This window comes from Schistocerca piceifrons, chromosome 6, assembly GCF_021461385.2.
Source record: "Schistocerca piceifrons isolate TAMUIC-IGC-003096 chromosome 6, iqSchPice1.1, whole genome shotgun sequence".
In the NCBI taxonomy this organism is placed as follows: domain Eukaryota; kingdom Metazoa; phylum Arthropoda; class Insecta; order Orthoptera; family Acrididae; genus Schistocerca; species Schistocerca piceifrons.
Genome location: NC_060143.1, coordinates 267690677 through 267707368, shown reverse-complemented (window position 1 = coordinate 267707368; position 16692 = coordinate 267690677). Strand labels below are relative to the sequence as shown.

At 45.7% G+C, this 16692-nt stretch overlaps 1 protein-coding gene across 1 annotated transcript in view; it reads left to right on the top strand.

Moving 5' to 3' along the window:
* LOC124803269 (lachesin-like) overlaps positions 1-16692 on the top strand; it is a 217085-nt gene that overhangs the window by 100358 nt on the left and 100035 nt on the right. The window lies entirely within an intron of this gene.

The following is a 16692-nucleotide window of genomic DNA, read 5'->3' as shown; positions in this document are numbered from 1 at the left end:
GGATACGTCTACGGAACCTGTGATGTTGCAGGTATTCGTTCACAGTTCTGGTCGACCATTTGAAAGACTTTCTATCCCAGCCGTCAGCGTGGCGTGTACTGTCACGACCATAAACGGATCTATTGGTTTCCAAAGTGCCGGTTTCCCGTTGCAATTGTTCCAGCCTTGCAAAAATTCATGTGCATGTGGTGGAGGGGCACAAAACAGAAATTGTTCGTGATACAGGCGGTGTCCTAGCTGACCATTACCTTCCACCTTCATTGTGGGTGAGCAACATGTTGGTGATCTCGGGAAACGTTTTTTGTGCCATTCTGTAATGTATCGCCGTTCCTGATCATTCAGTGCAACTGATGTACAATAGCGTTAAATCGTTGTGTTATTCCATGATGATATGTGACTTGAATTCACAAAAGACATCATGGGAGACCAGACACCGACCTATGTTAATGTGTATTGCCTTGGATAGTTACAAGTTATTTATATTCCAAATGGCCCATTTCTGAATGGGTTTGTTATCAAATATTGCTGTCCTGAGTCCGCATGTATAACACTCTGCATTCTGTGGGGTAGATCTCGCGTGAGTGTTTCGTTTAAAGAGCACGGAGTCACTCTGAGCTGACCTGGCCCAGTACACTCTCAAAGGGAAACATGTCCAGGAATCGATTGCTATGACCGCACTAATGCAGTCGGGAAGCCTGTAGCGTCTCCGCCGCGGCGGTCGAAGCGGCGGCCGAAGCTGACGAAACGCTGGCAGCGTGGTAGGAGATGCGGCGTCAGAAGGAATGGCCTCCGTCGGTAGCCGTGGTGTAAGCGGCTGGGGATTTGTGGGGTGGTGCCAGGCCTATATGGTTGCTTGTGCCCGACTTGTCTAAAGGGAGTAGCGAGACAGAGGCGTCGAACTGGTGGCAATCAGAGCTGCGAGAGAGTGGGCACAATTCGTGGCCAGTCAACTGGAGCGCCATTAACAATCAGTGTGAAGCGTTGCTGAAGAGCGTTTACACGAACATGGTAGGAGGGTAGATGGTATATTTCTCTAGCGGGAGGGCAGTGACTCCGAAGAATTTGCAGAGACGGGTTTCTATATTAGAAGGGGAGCACTAACATAGTGCTTTAGTGACCGACATCAGAGTTTTGGTCGATTATTTGATTCAAGGAACTCTGGTGTGCGCTGACGAGCACAAGCAGTGCGCACTGAGTGTAATGTTTTGTCAGTCATATTCCATACTGAAGGACCATGTGCACAGTGCGGTGTGTTGAGGCTACTGAGCCTGCTTGCATGTTGGGCGTGCGATTGCTTTCTCTAAACGAGATTTGCGTCAATCTTATCTGTTAGTATTACGATTTGAGCGTAACCAGAACTGCGTACGCCGATCTACAGAGATCTGTAATTCCTAATTTTTTGTAGCTAATATTTTAGTTCGTTGGTGCTTTCGTTTGTAATAGTTAGTAGTGGGCGAAGCGAGCGGTTGTCGACTTATAAGGGAACTGTCCAATCTGAAATGTCGAAGACAGTCCTGACATTTATTTACTCCAAAGAAATACAATTTCAAATTTCAGGTGCGAAGAAATACTGCCAATATTTAAAAAATAAAACTGAATATTGCCATGATCGTTGCTCGACAGGTAGTTGGAACAATGTTCACCTCTGTCGTAGATGCGAGACACAGCACCTGCGCAACGCGCTGTGTGTGTAGCCTTGATTCACGGCAAATCGGTAAACAGATAACACGTCACAACGCAATCGTCATTTGTAAAGCGCATTACCGTTCCGGTTTATCGGTCACAATTTTCTGCAGTTACTATTCATTTGAATTTTGTTTAATACACATAATGAGTAAGATTTGTCTTTGCGGTAAATGAGATAAAGCTGAAAAGTTTTCTTTGGGTTTTCTTCATGTACGCCAACATTCGTTCTTGTCCAGATTACAAAGTTTCACAGCACTGTGGAATCTAATTAGTATGAAGAACGTGGTATTCAATCGATATCGTCTACATCTCCTGAAGATCTATGTATGCGTTATTTGGTAGTTAATTTCTCGGGCATTAATTCGAAATGTGTCGAAATTGAACATATTGCTTTGACGTGAATAAGACGATTCCGTGAATTGCAGTCCGAGCGACGATTTTTTTACAAATTCAAGACCAGAAAAAAAACACTGTACCTTGCTAGCCCAAAGAATAAATCACGGTGAAAGCTTTCAGTGTCAGAGAAAGGCTGTAAATCTTTTGGTTAAACGAAGGAGGGAGAAAATGTTTACAGTTAGGGAATGTGCAAATTGGCTTTCGTTTCGTAAAATCTGAACGTCAGTTGTATAAATGAATAAGGATTTACACAATGTACGAAATACTCGTCAAAATGAAACTCGTAAAATTGTGAAAGAAGTACTATTCGAATGATTTACAACTGCTCGTGAGAGTCAGTGCAGTTACCGACGAAGATATACATCGCTGAGTCCACTGAGTTGCTGGTGCGATTAAAACTGCTTGTTACCATGTTCCTTCGACATATTTAATAAGATTCAGAAAATGATACGAAAGGTAAGTCGTAAAACTAGAAGGTTTACTTCAATTAGACTTGTAGGGTAGAAGAGATTAATAGGTACTACAATAGAAAAATTCGTAGCTGACGCAAAGACGAAGCTTCTAGTTATCCCTTAACATGCTGTGTATAAAGTCAAACCAGTCAGACTTTGGGCAAGAACGGCGTGCAAACCGTAGTTCATCATTACACCCGAAGAAAGGCAAAGTCGCTTGTGTAATCGATAAGTACTGTGTCACACTCATATACAACAATGCCGGTGATAAGTATCAGTGGATGGCTGTTTCCGCATCTTCGTACATGTCTTCAGGAAGCTCTAGGTAAATTAGGACTGTTTGGACGTAAAAATCTCCTAAGCGACGTAGTAAAATCTGGAAAAATGGAAGAGATTAGTTTTCAATATTACCTCCGAAATGCCTTATTACCAGACAGGCTACATAAAATCAATCAACGCTTTTGTTGGGCTCTTGGCCGGGACATAACGTCTTATCAGCCTTTAGAAGGACGACAAAAAGTTTCATCCTTTCAGTATAGAAATTTCTGACACTGTAAAGCATTTTTCAGAATGTTGTGAGACAGTGTAATTTCTGATAGCTCTTTGTCATTCCAGGTTTATCAGCGGAATAGCGTTGATACACTTTAGTCATCTGTGCAATATCAATTGGTGTCACCAAATTTAACGAATTTGATACAGTACGACTGGTACCCAGTAGAATATGCAGAACAATGAGCACAAACATTTCTTACTCCATCATATTTCTATCTAAACAAGACTAGTAATTACTGTGACGTGCCTAAACGGATTATTTTTTCCTTTTATCAGGTGTGCCCGGTGTACAGATAACGTTTTCCTTTCGTCATTCAGTAGACACTTCACATTTTATATACGTTATTCAAAAGTTATCAAAAGAAATGTGCTTTAGAAATTGTTATTAAATATTTTATGTGAACTTATTTACGTCCACATTGATGTAAGTTGTCTTAATGTAACGTCTTACGCTGCCTTGATTTTGTTTCCTGTGCTAGTCACTTGTGTAAAAGTTAAATCTGCTACAGTTATTCAAAAAAGTAATGATTGGATTGTTTTTGAAATGTTGTAACTGCCTAAAACTGAAGCGTGTGCGGTGGATTTGCACTATGCAGGGCTACAATCTGTCACTGATTCGTGCCGCGGCGGGCAGGAATGGCTGCACAAACAATTGTTAGAAGCGGTTCTTTATGAGGCCAATATGAGTAACTTTAACGTGTTTTAGAGACTCCCTGTGCGCTTTAGCAGCTAAAACTTTATCAGCGCATTTCTTTCGGTGCATTCTTCCTGTATGAAAAGTTTCAGGTTAGGTTTTTACAAGTCGGATTGGACCACTTTGTATTCATTATTTAAGTGTAAATGAATGACAAAGGCCAACTAATATCAGGGCTGTGCTTGTGTTATATGGTTCCGTTTGCAAGCGTTTTACATTTTGTGGTATCTGTGTTTTTCGCCACGAGGTCGACTATTGTGCACTGTTCGTATTTTTGTTGTTGTCCCGAATTTTCGTGTTGCTGCTTCGGTTTTAATGCATATAGTTCCATTCTTAATATTTCGTATATTGTCTTATTCTTACGCCTACGATTCACTAACTATAAACTTGGCCACATGTGTGAATTCAGTTCGTCAAATTGCTATTTTGTTAATATTCATGGAAGACACCTAGTCTGAATCCCACTCCACACAAATCCTACGCTAGACTACTGACAAATCATCAGGATGCGCTCCCTCATCCCAAAAATTCTACTGCGCGAACAGTTCTTTGTGGAGAACCCTTGCGGGATGTCTTGACTTGAATGGCAACGTTTCACGCACGTCACTATTTTCGGGACAATGATTCAAATCCGTGTCCGGATATTCAGATTTAGGTTTTCTGTGATTTCCATAATTCGATCAGGCCAAATCCCAGGATGGTTACGTTGAAAGGGCACAGCATGTTTCTGTTCCCATTCTCGACAAAGTCAAGTTTGAATTCCATCTCTAATGACCTCGATGTCGCAAGTACATTAAACTTGAGTCCTCTTTCTTTCCTTTTGTCACTGGTCACGGCGAACAAATTTCTTCCAATTGGACACTACATTTGTTACAGTATTCTTCCCTGCACTGATTCAGATTCCGAGTACTACTTTCTGCTCAACCATCAATAAATGCACCACTGAGTGTTTCTATAACGTCTATAAACAATGTTGATCTCCAATGTGGAATCGTCACAAAAGAACTTATACTGAGGGGGGAAAAGTTATGAAATACCACCTAATATCGTTTCGGACCTGCTCATTTCGACGTAGTGCAACAACTCGACGTTGAATATACCAAGAAAATAGTTGAGAGTCTCTTTCATAAATACTGAGCCATGCTGCCTCTAGAGCCATCTATAAATGCGAAACCGTTGCAGGTGCTTGATTTTGTGCTTGAACTCACCTCTCGTTTACGTCCCATAAATGTCCCAAGACTGGCAGTCAGCTCCCTTCAACTGAAACCAGGACCCATCTGACCAGGCCTCAGTTTCCCAAACGTCTGGGATCCAACCGATATGGTCACGAGCCCTGAAGAGGCGCTGCAGGCGATGTCGTGCTGTCAGCAACGGCACTCATGTCGGTCATCCGCTTCCATAGCCCATTAACGCCAGATTTCGCCACACTCTCCCACGTCCCTCGTTGATTTTTGCGGCTATTTGATGCAGCTTTTTTGCCTCTTAGTGCTGATAACCGTACGCCAACGCTTCTCCTCTCGGTCGTTAAGTGGAGGTCGTCGGCCACTGCGTTGTCAGTGGTGAGACGTAATGCCGGAAATATGGTACTCTTGGCTCATTCCCCCCCTGCGGGTCCAGGGGTCAGAATAGGCCCGCGTTATTCCTGCCTGTCGTAAGAGGCGACTAAAAGGAGTCTCAAAACTTTCGGCCTTATGTGATGGTCCCCTGTCGGGTTTGACCTCCATATCTCCAAATTCTTCCGAAGAGCAAGCCGATTGGGGAAGGGCGCCTTAATTGGTGCATTGTGTCAATCCTGCGAACAGACCTTTCCCCAGCTTATTCGTCGTTGCATTGCTGTCCTGCCCGGTCTCCATCTCTTGGGCGTGGATACGTTCCTGCGTGCACTTTCCACCTTGCGCTGTGCAGTGCCACTTTCTGCACTGACGGTGACCATGGACCACAAGTCACCTAACATCCAGCACTGTAGCCAGTCTGTTGTGGTGGGGCCACCAAGTACCCTGTTGGTTGTAGCCCCCTGACAACACAGGGATCACTGTACTGATGCCTGCCCAGTCAACTCCCCACGTATGCCAGGGAGTAGATGCCTATCCTCCTGGGGTATCGAGACTCCCGGCAATTGGCATCGTGCCAGGTGGCTCTTGCTGAGGCTGGGTGGCGCCCATGGGGAGTGCCCTTGGTAGGACTAGGTGGCATCAGGGCGGATGACCCGCAATGAAGCGTGGTATATCATCACTGGCTGGCGGCCAGCCGCCAGCGGTCTCTAAGTGTTCTCGGGCTCAATTTAATGCTCAGAAGTACGATCCGAAAATGTTCCCCTCCTTGGCCACGCCGTGGGAGGATTTTAAGTCTCAGGATGGCTGTAACAGTTATTCTCTCCGATTCATAGTTTGTATGAGAACTGATGGGGAGTCTTTTCTATCCACAAAGTCTCAGTTCTTCGTCGAGCATTTAGAGGACAAGTTTGGGGAGGTGGAGGGCTTGTCCAATATGCGCTCTGGGTCAGTACTGATACAAACGGCATCTCTGCCCAGTCACGACGGTTACTTGCTTGTGACAAGTTGGGTGATGTTGCCATTATGATCACACCCCATAAGAGTTTAAATATGGTCCAGGGAGTTATTTACCATAGGGACCTTCCTTTGCAGTCTGACGACGAGCTACGCGCCAATTTAGAGCGCCAAGGTGTCCATTTCGTCTGACGCGTTTATCAGGGTCCGAAGGATAATCAGATTGCTACCAGTGCCTCCATATTGGTCTTCGAGGGTGATACCTTACTGGAGAAGGTCAAGGTGATGGTCTACCGATGTGACGTCAAGCCCTATATCCCCCCCCCCCCCCCGATGCGGTGCTTTAAACGCTGGATGTTCGGCCATATGTCTTCCCACTGCACTTCCAGCCTCACATGTCGAGGCTGCGGACGCCCATCACATCCCAATACTCCATGTGCCCCGCCTCCCATCTGTGTCAACTGAAGAGAGCATCATTCACCTTGCTCGCCAGACTGCAGAATCTTCCAGACAGAGCGCAAAATCATGGAATATACAACCCTGGACCGACTGACCTATACTGTCGCCAAAAGGAAATGTGACTGACTGCACCCTGTGTGAATGACATCTTCCTACGCCGCTGCTACAACAACTGTGCTGGCCCCATCAGTTTCGAGAATTCCAGCCGGATCAACGAACAGTACTACTTCTCCTGCCCCCTTGCCCGTGGGGGGCTCTACCCATCTGGTTGCTCCTGCGCCACCTACCTCAGGAGCAATACCCTCCCACCCATCGGTGATGTCCATCCCCGCTTCTCAGCCGGAGAAGCGTCCAACTTCTTCAGCTACTCCCACTCGTAAGGGGTCCCTTGGGTCCCTCCCTACCCAGGCTTCCACCAGGGGGAAGGATGACGGCAGTCAATGGCATAAGTTCCCACCAGCAGCTGGTCGTAGGGCTTCGCGATCCTCCTCTGTTCCGGAGACTGAATCGGTGACGCCCTCCCAGCCAGTGAAACCCAACGTTCAGCGAGAGAAGTCCAAGAGAAAGACCGCTAAGGCCAAAGAACATGCGGTGGCACCAACCCCACCGCGCCCTTCGAGGTCTGTGTCTGAGGATGAGGTCGAGATCCTGGCGTCCGCTGAGGACCTTAATCTCGCTAGTCCCTCAGACGTAATGGATGTTACTCGCACAGGTGCTGAATCGGTGACAGTGAGTGAACAACCGGCGTTAACTGCCTCCCGAGTCCCTTCATGCCTTTCTCAGCCATGGGCAATAGCATCCGCCAGTGGAACTACAGTGGTTTCTTCCACCATCTAGCTGAGCTCCGACAGCTTATCAGCCTTTACCCTTTCTTCTGCATTGCTCTTCAGGAAACTTGGTTTCCAACGATGTGAACCCCCACACTCTGTGGCTATCGGTCAGGGTTGTTATAACAACCGGGCAGGTTATGAAAGGGTATCTGGTGGCATCTGTATCTATGTCCTTCACTCTCTTCACAGCGAGTCTGTCCCTCTACAAACACCTTTAGAGGCTGTCGCTATTCGGGTGTGGACGCCACAGGCTTTTACAGTCTGCAGTCCGTATCTTCCACCTGATGGTGATGTCCCACAGCATGTCCTCGCTGCACTGCTAGCCCAGTTGCCGCCACCATTCTTGTTACTGTGCAACTTCAACGTCCATAACCCTCCCTGGGGTGGGTCATTGGCAAGAGGTCGAGACGCCACCATTGAGCATGGATTGGTACAGCTCGACCATTCCATTTTAAATGGTGGTGCCTTCACTCATTTCAGGGTGACGCATGGCACATACACCGCCATCGACCTTTCGATCTGCAGTCCTAGGCTCTTACCATCTGTCAAATGGAGTGTGCATGACGACATGTGTGGTAGTGACCACTTTCCGATCTTTCTGTCACTGCAACAGCGTCACTCTTCTGGGCGCCCTAGCAGATAGGCTATGAATACGGCTGACTGGGTCATGTTCTCATCCAGGGCCGCTGTGGCGCCTCTCTCTAATGAAGCCATTGATGCGGTGGTTCACTCGGTCACCACCGGCATCGTTACTGCCGCAGAATCTCCCATTCCCCGTTCTTCTGGGTCCCCTCGGCGCAGGACTGTGCCTTGGTAGTCGCCTGAGATCGCTGAGGCGATTAAAGATCGCCGGCGGGCGCTCCAGCGCCACAAGCGACATCCCTCCATAGAAAACCTCATCGCCTTCAAACGGCTGCGTGCGCTGGCCCGCCGCCTTATGCACCAACGCAAGCAGGGAACGGTATGTCTCTACCATTGGCCTCCAAGTCTCTCCATCGTAGGTAGGGCCAAGATAAGACGCCTCTAAGGCTATCGGACCCCTGTCAGTGTCCCTGCGCTCTCACTGAATGGAGCAGTTTGTACTGACTCCTATGTAATTGCAAACCGCTTGGCAGAGCATTTTGCTCTGAGTTCCGCTTCTGCGAATTACCTACTGGCCTTCTGCTCCATTAAAGAGCGGATGGAACGTCGGAGCCTTTCATTTCACACCCACCGTCCTGAATCCTACAATGTTCCATTCGGTGAGTGGGAATTTCACAGTGCCATAGCCTCTTGCCCTGAAACAGCTCCTGGGCCAGATCGCATCCACTGTCAAACACCTTTCAGTGGACTGCCTTCGCCGCCTCCTCGACCTTTACAACTGTATCTGGGACGAGAGTGAGTTTCCGTCGCAACGGCGGGAAAGCTTTGTTATCCTCGTTTTGAAACCTGGCATGATCCCTCTGGATGTGGACAGCTACCGCCCCATTAGCCTCACCAACGTTCTTTGCAAGTTGCTCGAACGGATGGTGAGCTGGCGATTGAGTTGGGTACTCGAGTCTCCTGGGCCTCCTAGCTCTGTCTCAGGGTGGGTTCCATAAAGGCCGCTCTGCCGCCGACAATCTGGTGAGCCTGGAGTAAGCCATCCGTACGGCCATTGCCCGCCGTCAGCACCTGGTCGCTGTCTTTTTCGACATTCGGAAGGCGTGCAATACGACATGACGTCATCACATCCTCTTTACACTTCATGATAGGGATCTTCGGGGTCCGCTGCCGATTTTCATACGCAATTTTCCTGCGCATCGTACCTTCCGCGTGCAAGTTGCGGTCTCCCATAGTACCTCCCAAGTTCAGGAGAATGGGGTACCACAGGGGTCTGTTTTAGGTGTCTGCCTGTTTTTAATTTCAATTAACGGACTCGCTGCGGCGGTGGGAACGTCTGTCTCGGCTTCCTTATATGCTGACGACTTCTGCCTCTACTATAGCTGCATTGGAATTGCCGCTGCTCAACGTCAGCTGCAGGGCTCTACCCGCAAGGCGCAGTCTTGGACTGTAGCGCATGGCTTCCAGTTTTCGCCTGCCAAGACCTGCGTCATGCATTTCTGCCGGCAACGAACAGTCCACTCTGAGCCGTGGCTTTATCTTGCCGGCGAAAGTCTTGCTGTGGTGGAGACACATCGTTTTCTGGATGTGGTTTTTGATGCCCAATTGACTTGGCTGCTTCATATTCGACAGCTTAAACGTGTTGGTGGCATCTGAACGCTCTCCGATGCTTCAGCCACACACGCTGGGGCGCCGACCGATCTACCCTCTTACGGCTCTACCAGGCGTTAATCCAGTCCCGTCTTTATATCGAGAGTCTGGCTTATGGCTCAGTATCCTCATCTGCGTTGCGGTTGATGGACCCAATCCTACACAGCGGGATACGACTTGCCACTGGTGCTTTCCGGACCAGCCCTGTGGACAGCATACTTGTGGAGGCAGGTGTCCCTCCACTGCGGTTATGGCGTCAACAAATACTGGCCGCTTATGCTGCGCATGTTTGTAGCTTGTCCGGGAATCATAATTATCGGCTCCTGTTCCCGCAGTCAGTCGTCCATCTTCCAGAACGTCGGCCCCGGTCGGGTTGTACGATCACCGTCGGCGTCTGAGAGCCTCTCTCTGAGCTTGGGGTTTTCCCTCTTCCACCTCCTTTCCGGGCCCCTCTGCATACACCCCCCTGGTGTGTGCCTCGCTCTTGCCTTCGGCTCGAATTGGCACATGTCCCGAAGGGCTTAGTCCCTCCGGAGGCCTTCAGCCGCTGCTTTCAATCCATCCTTGCCATTTATCAGGGCTCTGGCGTTCTCTAGACTGACGGCTCGATGGTTGCTGGTCGTGTCGGTTATGCTCTGACTCTAGGAGACCACTACGAACAACATTCATTGCCGGCTGCCTGCAGCGTTTTCACTGCTGAGCTGGTCGCCATCTTTCGTGCCCTAGAGTATATCCGCTCAAACTCAGGTTAGTCCTTCGTTATCTGTAGCGACTCCCTGAGCAGTTTACAAGCTATCGGCCAGTGTTTCCCTCGCTCTCGTCTGGTGATGGCTGTCCAGGAGTCCTTTCATGCTCTTGCCCGTTGCGGCCGCTCTGTGGTATTTGTGTGGACCCCAGGCCATATTGGGATACCCGGCAATGAATATGTAGACCGCCTGGCGAAAGAGGCCACCAGTAAACCATCTCTGGCCATTGGCCTCCCGGCGACTGATTTGCGGGCACTCTTACGCCGCAAAGGTTGGCAAAGCTTATAGGTGAGAGCATAGGTGGGGGTGGTAGGATCACTCATGGGAAAATTCCTGCAGTAGTGGGTGTTAGAGCTGCACCTTTTTTAGATTTAAGTCAGCTGATAGGTATTTCTGCTTAAGGGAAGTCTCTCTAACAAAGGAACCACTTTTGACAAATCTTAGGTATCTGAGAAATGAGGGAATTAGTATATTTCATCAAAATATACAAGGTATTAGAGATAAAGTTAGTGAACTGCTTATAGATGTTGACTCTGAAATTATTGGTATATCTGAACACTTCTTAAATAAGGAGATAATTCAGAGGCTTCCTTTACCAGGATAAAGGTTGGCTGGCAGCTTTTCTAGGAGCTCTTTGCGGTGTGGGGGAGTAGCTATGTATGTGAAAAACGGCATCCCATTTGAGTCAATTGATGTTTCAAAGTACTGCACTAAAAAGGTGTTTGAGTGTTGTGCAGGTGTGGTTAAATTTAATGGAGCTAAACTTCTAACTCTTGTTATTTATAGATCCCCAGACTCCGACTTCACAACATTTTTGCTAAAGCTAGAGAAGGTTCGTGGTTCACTTTATAGGAAATACAAAAAGTTAGTTATATGTGGTGACTTCAACATTGATTGTATAAGTGATTGTGCAAGGAAAAGGATGCTGGTAGACCTCCTTAATTCATATAATCTTATGCAAAGCGTATTGTTTCCATCGAGAGTGCAAGGGAACAGTAGAACAACCATAGACAACAATTTTGTTCATTCTTCATTACTAGAAGGGCATTCTGTTAGCAAAAAGGTGAATGGCCTTTCAGATCATGATGCACAAATTTTAAAAGAATTTTGTGCTGCAACTCATATTAAATATAGTTATCAACTGTTTACGAAAGCTGATCCAGTTGCTATAGGGACCTTTGTAAACCTTATCAAGGAAGAAGAGTGGCAAGATGTTTATAGCGCTGATACAGTGGATGATAAATACAACGGTTTTCTCAAGACTTTTCTCGTGCTCTTTGAAAGTTGCTTTCCGTTAGAACGTTCAAAACAGGGTACTAGCACCAACAGGCTGCCTGGGTGGCTGACTAGAGGGATAAGAATATCTTGTAGAACAAAGTAGCAATTATATCAAAACGTTAGAAACAGGCAAAATCCAAATGCAGCAGCCCATTACAAACAGTACTGTAAGGTGCTTAAAATGTTATTAGGAAGGCAAAAAGTATGTGGTATGCAGACAGAATAGCTAAGTTTCAGGATAAAATTAAAACCAAATGGTCAGTCGTAAAGGAAGTGGCTGGTCTGCAGAGACAGGTCGAAAAAATGGTTCAAATGGCTCTGGGCACCATGGGACTTAACATCTATGGTCATCAGTCCCCTAGAACTTAGAACTACTTAAACCTAACTAACCTAAGGACATCACACAACATCCAGCCATCACGAGGCAGAGAAACCCCTGACCCCGCCGGGAATCGAACCCGGGAACTCGGGCGTGGGAAGCGAGAACGCTACCGCACGACCACGAGATGCGGGCAGACAGGTCGAGGATATAGAATCAGTGCGCAGTGGGAATGTCCGTGTTACTGATAAGTCGCGTATATGTACAATATTTAATCATCACTTTCTGAATATAGCAGGTGAACCAAATAGAAACCTAGTCCCAACAGGGAATCACATAGCGCTCTTAGAAAAAAAGTGTTCCGAAACTGTTACCTGAAATGCTCCTCCATGATATTGACAAGAGGGAGATTGAGTTAATAATTAGATCACTAAAGACCAGAACTCTCATGGATATGACGGGGTATCTACCAGAATACTGAAGTATTGTTCTATGTATGTTAGCCCAGTGCTTAGCCATATCTGTAACTTTTCCTTTAGGAGTGGTCGGTTTCCTGACCGATTAAAGTACCCGGTAGTGAAACCACTTTATAAAAAGGGAAACAGGGATAATGTTGACAATTTTAGACCTATTTCTATGCCATCGGTGTTTGCTAAAGTTATCGAGAAGGTTGTATATACAAGGTTACTGGAGCATTTAAATTCACATAATTTGCTGTCAAATGTACAGTTTGGTTTTAGAAACGGTTTAACAACTGAAAATGCTATATTATCTTTTCTCTGTGAGGTTTTGGACGCATTAAATAAAAGGTGGCGAACGCTAGGTGTTTTCTTTGATTTAACGAAGGCTTTTGACTATGTTGACCACAAAATATTACTGCAGAAGTTGGACCATTATGGAGCAGGGGGAGTTAGCTTATAATTGGTTCGCCTCTTACTTTAAGAACAGAAAGCAGAAGGTAATTCTCCGTAATATTGAGAGTGGTAGTGATGTTCAGTCCCAATGGGGCACTGTTAAGTGGGGCGTTCCTCAAGGGTCGGTGCAGCGTCCACTGTTGTTTCTTATTTATATAAATGATATGCCTTCTAGTATTACAGGTGTTTCAAAAATATTTCTGTTTGCTGATGACACCAGCTTGGTAGTGAAGGATCTTGTGTGTAATATTGAAACAGAATCAAATAATGTAGTTCATGAAATAAGTCGTGGCTTGTGGAAAATAATTAGATGCTAAATCACAGTAAGACTCAGTTTTTACAGTTTCTAACTCACAATTCAACGAGAACCGAAATTTTGATCAGACAGAATGGGCATATTATAAGCGAGACGGAACACTTCAATTTCCTAGGCGTTCGCATAGATAGTAAGCTGTTGTGAAAAGCCCACGTCCAGGATCTTGTTCAGAAACTAAATTCTGCTTTATTTACCATTAGAACAGTATCTGAAATAAGTGACAGTTGAACACGAAAAGCAGTCTACATCGCATATTTTCATACACTTATGTCGTATGGTATTATTTTTTGGGGTAATTCTTCTGATTCAAAAAGGGTATTTTTGGCTCAAAAACGGGCTGTTCGAGCTATATGTGGTATAAGTTCGAGAACCTCTTGTCGACCCCTATTCAATAGTCTGGGAATTCTGACATTGCCCTCACAGTACATATTTTCTTTAATGTTGTTTCCTGTTAGCAATATTAGCCTATTCCCAAGAGTTAGCAGCTTTCACTCAGTTAATACTAGGCAGAAATCAAATCTGCATGTGGAATGCACTTCCTTGACTCTTGTGCAGATAGGAGTGCATTATTCTGCTGTATCCATTTTCAATAAGCTACCACAAGAAGTAAAAAATCTTAGCAATAGCCGAAACTCTTTTAAGTCTAAACTGAAGAGTTTCCTCATGGGTCTCTCCTTCTATTCTGTCGAGGAGCTCCTGGAAGAGCTATAAAATTAAGCGGGTTTCAGTGTTACATTGTTCATTTTCTTTATTTAAACTTAAGACTTATCGCCTGAATATGTTTTTTATATTTCATGTTATCTGTTTCTACTATAGTGTTATAATTCCATGTATTGACTCGTTCCATGACCATGGAGACTTCTTTTTAATTTGGTCCCACGGAACGATAAATAAATAAATAAAAAGTCAAGGAGACGGTGACTGTGTGGCGGTCATCAATGCGGGTCTCTAGCAAGGAGTCTATTGTCCTCTACCGCCTGCGCATTGGGCACACTCGGCTGACGCAAGGCCACTTCTTACGCCATGAGGACCCACCTCTATGTCGCTGCGGCTCCGTTTTGTCTGTGGTCCACATTTTGTTGGAGTGTCGCCTTTTAGCTCTGCTCAGGTAGACGTTTGCGCTGCCTGATACGCTCCCTGCACTTTTAACAGATGACTCAGCCATTGAGGACTTAGTTTTGCGTTTTATTCGGGCAGCGGGCTTTTATCACGTGATCTAAGTGTCTATCTATATTTTGTGTTGAGTTTGGCTTTTGGCCTCCGGTTTTAGTCTGAATTTTTAATGTATTCTCGGTGGTTGGCTTTTCCTTTTTTGTCTCTATGGTCGGCCAACCACTGTCACACTCTGTGTGATTTTAATTCGTTTTGTCTGTTATTTGTCTGAGTCTTCCTTGTCCTGTGTCGTCTGTTGTCTCCATTGTCCGTTTTTTTTCACTCTGTGTGGGTGTTTTTAAGTATTGGAACAAGGGACCGACGATCGTAGCAGTCTGGTCCCTTTAATCCCACAAACCAACCAAATTCTTGGCTCATTCTTGACACAGTTGCTCTCGGGGTACTGAATTTGCTGACGCTTTCCGAAATGGAATGTCTAGTACTTCTAGCTCTATTCCTCGTTCAAAGGCCAAAATCACGCTCGAAACCTTTTCACATGAATCTCCTGAGTACAAATGACAGCCTCACGAATGCACCGCCCTTTTATATGTCTTGCACGCGATACTACCGCCATCTCTGCATATGTGCGTATCGATATCCCATGATTCCTGTCACGTCAGAGATTAAATTTAAATATATGGCTCCAACATCCATGCAGCAGAGAATAGTTTATGCTGATACACAACGAGTTTAGAAACACAGCTTGAGAATCTTTGTCTATTGAAGACCCAGGATAATGTGATATATTCATTTCCAACAATTGGTTCCCCATCTCAGAACACCGAGTTTAAGATTATAGATCGGCAGTAAAATTCTGAGTACGATTTTGGGAGACAAAATACATAGGGTGAGAGGCAATTCCACAGGCAAAATTATTGAGTTTGTTCATATTTTCTGGTTATTTTGGTAATAGGGCCCAATGGTCTCCGAAAGTTCGTAACAGAGTAAACACCTATTTGACTATTTAAAATAGCCCGTGTGTCGAAGGTAAGCACTAGGTGTCTTGTTCCACTCATACAAGGTACTTGCAGTTGGCAACAGTGATACCCATTTTGCTCTTCGCCGTCTTATTTGCATTAACTCCTGGTAACGTCTCTATCGAGTTCGTTTTTCCAGCAGTGCTACTTGTACGTTAACAACGATACGCATCACTACTGATCGGTTTAGAGATGAAGAGTTTGCAAGTATGCACCTCATGTGCAGACTGAATGAATTCACACAAGAGAAACAAAGAAAAGCTGCACTGGGCTGCAGCCGCAGCGATCGCCACGCCATCACAATACAGGGTCGATATAATCAAACTTTCGCCACTTGAGCCAGTATAGACGGTAAACTATTTAGCGTACGGATACCAAACGTTACAAGAAAATGGTCAGACTGCGCAGCAGAATTTGCGTTGTTAGTAGTGTTAGTGTCATCATTTGCCGCTAGGTGAGGATATTTGTACTGCGACGTAGGGCTGGAACCGAAGCATCTCTATGCATTACAGCTACAGACACTGGACATCGGTCTGGAGAAGATGAGCAGGCCTTTACTCGTAAAGCTATTACATCTAAACAACATCAACTGTGATGTTGCTCTTCACAAGTATCGGAACATTAAAGGGATACGGACAGGTCCTCTTTCCACACCGGAGTTGAAGAATATGATTCGAAAGTTCGAATTAACTAGCGATTTCGGAATTGCTCCAGGGAGAGGCCGACGGCCAATTGCGCCACAAATTGTTGGAGAAGTCATGGCAGAGACTGCTGGACTCAATTCTGAACATTCTGTGCTCCTGCGTTCGGAATGTGATGTGAACAATTGTGAAACGGTATCTCTAGCGCGGTTCCTGGATGTATATGGTAGTCACATGGACCTACTTTTGTAACCTGGAATGCATAAGAGGTACACAATTAACAAATTTTACTTTCTTATGTGGCAAATGAAATGTGTTTCTTTGCATGGTTCAGTCTTTATTTCTTTTCCGCATGTCCTTACAAATATTTCCACAAAGTTTCTTTTTCCAAAGATCACTCGTTTTCCGTGATGATCCTCTCAAGTGGCGAAAGTTTAATTATAAACACTTTGCACATTAGTTTCTGTCTAATGGCTGTTGCGTCAGCCTGTGCTTTGTGTTCTGCGTCTCGCTGATTGAATATTACAAATTTTTTCGCTGT